This window comes from Callithrix jacchus, chromosome 16 (assembly GCF_049354715.1).
Source record: "Callithrix jacchus isolate 240 chromosome 16, calJac240_pri, whole genome shotgun sequence".
Taxonomy (NCBI): Eukaryota; Metazoa; Chordata; class Mammalia; order Primates; family Cebidae; genus Callithrix; species Callithrix jacchus.
The window spans coordinates 54,868,345-54,876,943 of record NC_133517.1 but is presented as its reverse complement, the minus strand read 5'-3'; positions in this window follow the sequence as shown (position 1 = coordinate 54,876,943).

Here is an 8,599-nt window from a genome sequence, read left to right as displayed (position 1 = left end):
CTGGAGAGGCAAGGAAACAGGGTCTCTCCTGGAACCTCCAGAAGGAATGCAGTCTGTTGACCCCTTGATCTTAGACCATGACACTCATTGTCCCTTTAGACTCTGACTCCCAGAACTGTGAGATAAATTTGTATTGTTTTGGACCACCACATTTTTGGTAATTTGTTAGCGCAGCAATAGGAAACATACAGATTTGGGTAACTCACTCCTCCTTTTTTTTTTTTTTTTTTTTTTTGAGACAGAGTCTCACTCTGTTGCCCAGACTGGAGTATGATGGTGCAATCTCCTCACTGCAGCTTCAACCTCCTGGACTCAAGGGATCCTCCTCCCTCAGCCTCCAGAGTAGCTGGGACTACAGGCATACACCACCTCATCTATCTTTTTAATTTTTTGTGGAAATGAGGTCTAGCCATGTTGCCTAGGCTGGTCTCGAACTCTGGGCTCAAGGGATCTCCAGATCCTGGGATTCCAGGCCAATGTGCCCAGCCAACTCACTCCTCAGTTCAGTTGTTCCCTGAGCTCCCAGGACCCTCCTACCCTCTGGTTCTTCTCTTCCTTCCCCTCCCTTGCTGATTACCTACTGACCAGGCCATTCTTTGGCTCCTTTTGTTCAACCAGTCTCTACCCCCGAGATGATCTCCTCCAGTGTCATGCCTTTAAAAACCATCCAACACTGACAACGCCTGAATTCATGTCTCCTGCCAGGGCCCCTCCCCAGAAATCCAGACTCCTATGTGCTGCCCAATGTCTCTGCTTAGCTTTGGTCTTCCAGCCCAGCCTTGCTTCATTGCATCTCCCCCACCTTCACAAATGATGACTCACCTTGCCATTCACTCAGACTCACCCTCAACAGTCTCCACCCCGCATATCCACATCCTCTACCCTCAAAATCCAGCCAGTATTTGTCCTCTTCTCACTCCCTCCACCTGCCCTCCCATCCACACCACTGTGGTCTTGCTTCCTTTCAAGTCTTCATTTCTGCCCTTACTCTCCTATCAGCTATTAACTGCTGCATCACTAACCACCCCAAAACTTAGTAGCTTGAAACCAACCATTTTTATTGCACACAATTCCATGAGGCAGCAATTTGGGGCTGCTAGAGTCAGATGTGTTTCACAGAAGAGGAAATGGAGTCAGGAGCATACCAGGAACATGGTGGGGCTAGAACCCAGGGCTACTGGACTCGGGTTCCCATGGCAGGGTCTCCTGGGACAGCAAAGTCCCCGCCCACCCCCACCCCCACCTGGGGAAGGCTGGCTCCATCCCTGCTGTGACTGCTGCTGAAGTGGCATCACTGTCTGGGGTAAATATCTGGGGCTACTTGTCTCATGCCAAGAAGATTAAGGACACAGATTCTCGTAGACGGGTTAAGGAGCAGAAAGTTCAATAGGCAGAAGAAAGGAGAGAAGGGAGCAGCGCTCTGTTTGGAGACAAAGACATCCAAAAGGGAAAAGCTGGCAGCAGACCATGGCACATTTTATAGGCAGGCTTGAGGAGGCAGTGTCTGATCTACCAAGGGCCCACAGACTGGCATGACCAAATGTGATGTTTACATATGGCGTGGGGAAGGCTGGTCGCCCCACCCTAATCTTATTTGCAAATGGGCTTCCCACTTGGCCAGTGCCATCTTGTCTGCTCCTACTATACACGTGAGAAGGGAAGATGGAGCTGCCCTTTGATCATGCCAGGCACATGGTGGGGCTAGAACCCAGGGCCACTGGACTGGACTAGTGCTTGCTTTCTCCTGTTGGCGTGACTGCTGGCATTCACCTGTGCAAGCCTCCAGCTTGCCTGTCTATGTTTGCAGCTCTATTTTACAGGCTGCTCTTGGTTAGAAAAGAAAATGATTTGGGGGCTGCTTTTCATTAAAAGGAAAACCTTACCAAGAACTTCCTTACCCTCACTTCTGCCTAAGTAATTTCTTCTTAACTCCCATGTCACCGCCACCTCAGGGACACGGGATCACGTGGCCTCCCAGAATTTGGACAGTGCTGGTGGGCAGTGAAGATTAGCCTGGAACTGGGGCCTGATCCCCAAGATGCATGAGGCTCCCTCAGGTGCTCCTACCATTACTCAGGGAACCTTGGGCCTCTTCTCAAAGACCGAGTCTATTCTGGCCCTCGGAAGGAGTCAGGAAGAGAGGAAAAGAAGGAAGAAAATATACTAGTATGTATCACCCCGTCAGTTAATTTCAACCCCTGCCCATATAGAACCAATTTATCAACACGGGAATTGCAATAGAGAAAGAGTTTAATTCATGCAGAGCCACCTGGAGGGGATACCAAGTTTTATTATTCCTCAAATCAGCCTATCAAAGAATTTGGATGCTAGGGTCTTTCAAGGAAAGTTTGGTGGGCCAGGGAATGGGTGCCACTGCTTGGCTGGTGCTGCAGTAGTAAAGGTGTGACGATGATCCACCTGTGCACTGAATGTCATCCGAGGGGCCGCAGGGCCAGCTGCCGGGTTGGTGGGCCTTGCTAGAGCCATCCATCAGTCATTGGACACGCAAAAACCTGAAAAGCCCATCTCGAAAGGCCAGTCTGAGGATCACAGTAGTGATGTTATTTGGAGTAACTGGGGGGGGTGGGAATCTTGTGACCCCTGGAACAACGGCAGGGAGTTACCGCTGGGAATTGTTTAAGGCTACGCTAGAAGAACTCAGACTCCTCTCATCTTCCTAATGCAGTGGTGGCCTTTCTTTCATTAGCTTTACAAAGGCAGCTGCGTTTTGGGGAAGGGCGATTATACCCAGACATGGCTAAGGGCAGTTTGGAGATGAAAGGCAAGTGGGGGTCAGCTGGATCAGATCTCCTTCACTGTCATAATTCTGGGGGCTGGCACGGAGGACTCCCTTCCCCGAGTGATGCCCCAGGTTCACAGAGCAGAGCCCCAGACCATGCCTGGGCCACTGCACCAGCCTCCTTCCCGACTGGCCTCCCCATCTCCACCCACAGTCCGAGTGGCCTTTGAGAGGGTCAGCCACTCCCCCTGCCCAAATAAGTCCATGCACTCTGAATACTGCTCAGGTCCTCACTGGGCCACAAGGCCACACCAGATCTAACCCTTCACTGTCCTCTCCCAAGCCCATTGGCCATCCCCTGCACCTGCTGTTCCCTCTGTCTGGAGGTGGGCCTGCACCCACAGTGCCCTTTGCTCAGGTTCCAGGGTCCTCAGGTGGGTACAGTCCCAGCCAGCCCTCTCTCTGGGGGTCTCTGGATGCCAGCTCTCTCACAGCAAGGGTGACTGAGGGTGCTGGGGAAGCTGTGCCCAGCTGGCAGGGAAGGGTGTGCCTGGGGTCTCCTCTGCTCTCTGAGTTCACTCCAGGAGGAGGGAGTGGCACAAACAGAGGTTGCAGAGAGGGGGGCAGTTCTGAGAGGCACTGGAGGACACGGGGCATGGCTGGTGGGGCAGGGGCTGGGGCAGTGCCTATCTCCACCTGGGTGCCCAGGCAGGAGGGGAGGTGGTTTGGGGCCAGGCCCTAATAGCACCTTTGTGACAGCCAGGAAGAGGCACCTCCTCTGGGAACCCAGGGCCCTGGGGGAGTTAGAAATGGGGAGGGCCTGTGGACCCCACCTGGGTGGGCTTGGGGGAAACCGCTCTGAGGGGTTCCAAGCTGCCCAGCCTCGGGACTTGGTGGCCTCAAAACACACTCACATTTACACACATGCTTTTGCTCACACAACACACAACCTGTGCACACACCCACACTCACATTTACACGCATGCAACAGACATGCATCGTCTCTCACAGGGCACACACCCACGCTCACATAGTTTGCACATACAAACCCTCATAGTCACATGTCAGACACAGCCTGGAAGTCATGGCCTTAGTTTCCAGAACCCAAATGGGGGCTTGGCACTCTGTGCCCCCACCACCTTGTGATCTGAGCCTGGCACTCAGTGCCCCCCACCACCCCATGATCTGAGCCTGGCACTTAGTGCCCTCTGCCACCCCATGATCTGACCCTGGCACTCAGTGCCCCCCACCACCCCATGATCTGAGCCTGGCACTCAGTGCCTTCCTCCACCCTGTGATCTGACCCTGGCACTCAGTGCCCCCTGCCACCCTGTGATCTGAGCCTGGCACTCAGTGCCCTCCACCACCCCATGATCTGACCCTGGCATTCAGTGCCCTCTGCCACCCCGTGATCTGACCCTGGCATTCAGTGCCCCCTGCCACCCCAAGATCTGAGCCTGGCACTCAGTGCCCTCCACCACCCTGTGATCTGACCCTGGCATTCAGTGCCCTCCGCCACCCCGTGATTTGAGCCTGGCACTCAGTGCCCTCTGCCACCCTGTGATCTGACCCTGGCATTCAGTGCCCTCCGTCACCCCATGATCTGACCCTGGCACTCAGTGCCCCCCACCACCCTGTGATCTGAGCCTGGCACTCAGTGCCCTCCACCACCCTGTGATCTGAGCCTGGCACTCAGTGCCCTCTGCCACCCCATGATCTGACCCTGGCATTCAGTGCCCCCTGCCACCCCATGATCAGAGCCTGGTACTCAGTGCCCTCTGCCACCCCATGATCTGACCCTGGCATTCAGTGCCCCCCACCACCCCGTGATCTGACCCTGGCACTCTGTGCCCCCACCACCCCGTGATCTGAGCCTCACACTCAGTGCCCCCCGCCACCCCATGATCTGAGCCTGGCACTCAGTGCCCCCCACCACCCCATGATCTGAGCCTGGCACTCAGTGCCCTCCGCCACCCCGTGATCTGACCCTGGCATTCAATGCCCCCCACCACCCTGTGATCTGAGCCTGGCACTCAGTGCCCCCCGCCACCCCGTGATCTGAGCTCTAGTGGGTTTTCCTCCTGATCTGCAAGGGCGTTTTTCCAAAGGAAAGATGCTGGAAGCTGACCCCAGCATGGCTTTGCCAGTGATAATGCTAACTTTATTTTGTTTAATTAACGCTGCATGAAATAAAAACATTCACACACAGGGATGTGTGTTACTGCATGGGACTGTGTGGGGCCCCAGGAGGTGGTGGTGGGACTCCCCGCAGGTGAGTTGGCTCCCAGAAGCCCCAGAGCCGGGTTCGGCTGCCCTAGCCCCGGCCTCACCCCTGCACTGGGTGGGAGGCAAGATCTCTGGGGAACCCAGCTGCTTTGGGCCCGTGGTGATGGGATGGGTGGGTGGAAGGTCAAGAGTGAACAGGAAAATCTGGAGTCCCGAGAGGCAACCTGCAGAGCAGAGGAAGGAGGCCAAGGGTGAGTCACACAGAAGCCGCACTAACCGTTTTTATTGCACATGATTCTGTGGGGCGGGAATTCGGGCCTGCCAAAGTCAGATGTTTCACAGAGGAGGAGACCGAGTCACTGAGCATGCCATGCGCATAGCAGGACTAGAACCCAGGGCCACTGGATGGGAGTGGAGCTCCCGTGGCAGGGTCACCTGGGACAGCAAAGTCCCCCCAGGAAGGCTGGTTCCATCCCTGGTGTGTGACCCTGCTACCACCTCAGGGACCTGGGGTCACATGGTCTCCCAGGACTTGGACAGTGCTCGTGGGCAGTGGGGATTGGCCTGTCTGGAGGGAACTCCATGCATCTTGGGGCCTGATTCCCAAGATGCATGGGGCTCCCCCAGCTGCATCTACCATTACTCAGGGAGCCTTGTGCCTCTTCTCAAGGACCAAGTCCATTGTGGCCCTTGGGAGAGTCAGAAAGAGCAGAAGAGAAGGAATAAAATATGCTAGTGTGTCATTGCCCACTGGGTTCATTTCAACCCCTGTCCAAACGGAGCCGATTTATCAAGTCAGGGGAATTGCAATAGAGAAAGAGTTTAACTCACACAGAGCCATCTGAACTGGAGACCGGAGTTATGACTCACATCAACGTGTCCACTGCATGGGGGTCTGTGGGGAGCCATGCCCCTTGTGGCAGAACTTCCCAGACAGGACAAATGCCGGAAGATCCAGGCTCGGTTTAGGCTCCAGGGCTGCATTCAGTGTACAGCCAAAGTGTGAACAACAGGAGACAGGGATTAGCCTGTGACCAGGGTCAAAAATCAGAGGGTGACCACAGTCAGGGTTCATTCTGTGACCGGGATCAGGGCTCAGTCAGTGGCCAGAACCAGGGATTGAGTGTGATCAGGATCAGGGCTCAGTCAGTGGCCAGATTCAGGGATTGAGTGTGATCAGGATCAGGGCTCAGTCAGTGGCCAGATCCAGGGATTGAGTGTGATCAAGATCAGGGCTCAATGTGTGACCACAGTCAGGGTTCATTCTGTGACCAGGATCAGGGCTCAGTCAGTGGCCAGAACCAGGGATTGAATGTGATCAGGATCAGGGCTCAGTCAGTGGCCAGAGCCAGGGATTGAGTGTGATCAGGATCGGGGCTCAGTCAGTGGCCAGAACCAGGGATTGAGTGTGATCAGGATCGGGGCTCAGTCAGTGGCCAGAGCCAGGGATTGAGTGTGATCAGGATCAGGGCTCAGTCAGTGGCCCAGGCCAGGGCTCAGGGTGTGACTAGTCTTAGGACACAGGGTGGGACCATAACCAGGCCTTGTTAGGTAACCAGGGTTAGAGTTCAGACTGACCACAGTGAGGGCTCAGTTTGGGGCTGAGTTCAGATCCCAACCTGTGGTCAGGGGTGGGGCTCTAGGAATGTCAGCCGTGGTCTTCCGTATGTGAACCATGGCCATGAGGCCATCCTGAGACCAGCCTCACCCTCAGCGTGGCTGATGTCTGGGCTGGCGGATTCTGTGGTGGGGGTCCTGTGTGCTGCCCCCTCCTTGGCCTGCACCCACTACAGGCCAGCAGCACCCCTGAGCTGGAACAAGCAGAGATGCCTGCTGACATCACCAAACATTCCCTGGGGGTGCAGAGTCACCCACGTGAGAACCACTGCCTTACAGAAATCACCATATATCAAATCAGATCAGCAAACACCTACACACCTGTAAATATTTGAGGACGGAAAGTTCCAGGCTGGCACCTTGAATACAGAGACAGATAAGAAAACCTCTTGTGCAGGAGTGGACAGGGTCCCGGTGAGCTGGGGGCTGGGGGCAGAGGAAGCATGGGACAGAGGCAGTCAGCCACACATGGAAGCAGTTAATTACCAGGTGAGGCCCTTATCCTGAGCTCACAGGACATGGGCTGGAGGGCATGTCCAGAGGGAAAGCTCTGGGTGGGCAGACTGAGCAAGGAAGGGGCCTTGCAGAGGCCTCAGTCACCCTGCATGGCCTCCAGTAAGGCCTGTCCCTCTTAGGCCTGGACTCTTCACTTGCCAGAGAAGAGACAGTTTCCACGGAAAAGAGCCCAATCCCACAGGTGCCAGGGAGCTGGGCAGGAGCGACCCCAGAGGGACAGGGGCTGACCTGGGTCCCAGGGGAAGCCCAAAGGGAGATTCCTGGTGCCACTGAGTCCCAGGGAGGTCGGGTCTCACATCGTCCCTGCCCCCATCAGAAGTGTTACCTGGATCCCAGACTCAAGGTGAGACAGTGGGAGCTGATGTCCCACAAACACCCATAAACATCTGCCAGCCTTCTGGGACAGTCCAGACCTGCTGGGAGAGGGGCCAATTCCCTAAGACTTTTCCTTCCTACGACATCCTCACCACCTCCTAAAATGTGCCAGAGCCCTTTTTGGGGGCAAAATCGAGAGAGGAGGTAGGAATGAAGGCCAGACAACCCATCAGAGGGGACAGGAGAGCATCAGGGGAGAAGGGGCCTGCCTCCCTCCAGACACCCCATCAGTGGGGACAGTGGGGCGTCAGGGGAGGAGGGGCATGTCTCCCCCCAGACACCCCATTAGCGGGGACAGGGGGGTCAGGGGAATAGGAGCCTGTCTCCCGCCAGACACCCCATCAGTGGGGATGGGGGGTATCAGGGAAGGAGGGGCCTATCTCCCCCAGACACCCCATCAGTGGGGATGGGGGAGGGTCAGGGGAGGAGGGACCTGTCTCCCCCCAGACACCCCATCAGTGGGGATGGGGGGGTGTCAAGGGAGGAGGGGCCTCTCTCCCCCAAGACACCCCATCGTGGGGATGGGGGGGTGTCAAGGGAGGAGGGGCCTGCCTCCCTCCAGACAGACACTCAGCAGGCAGGACCATGGCCATGGTGGACCCGCCAGCATCTGAAGAGGGTTGCCAGGCAGAGTCGTCTAACTCAGGGCCCATGTACAAAGCCAGGGGTCAGGTTGAAGGAGACAACAGGGGCCATGAATGCCCCTCAAAGCCAGCAGCAGCAGGAAGGCACTGGCACTCCAGGCTTGGAGGAATGAGGGGGCGAGCACAGTGACCAGAGGCTGGCCAGAGCCCAGGGGACGGAGAAGCCTGGCTGACAGGACCTGGGCTTACTCTAGAGGGCTGTAGGCACTGCCACCACTCCCCAGCCAGCTGGCAGGAGAGCCAGCCTGACCCTGTCTCTTCCACCCTCTCATCTCCTGCCTGTGGCAGCCAGACCAGCCTCCCGGGACATGGAGCAGGAGGGAAAGGGGATCTGGCGCAGACAGAGGCCATCCAGCCTGGGGCCCAGCCCCTGCTACCGCTATTGCAGAGGCTGCTGAAAGCTGCACTTCCCCGACTCCCTTGCAGCTAACGTTCCAAGCTGAGGATCACTCAAGGTCCTGAGTGTAGAGCACCTAGCCCA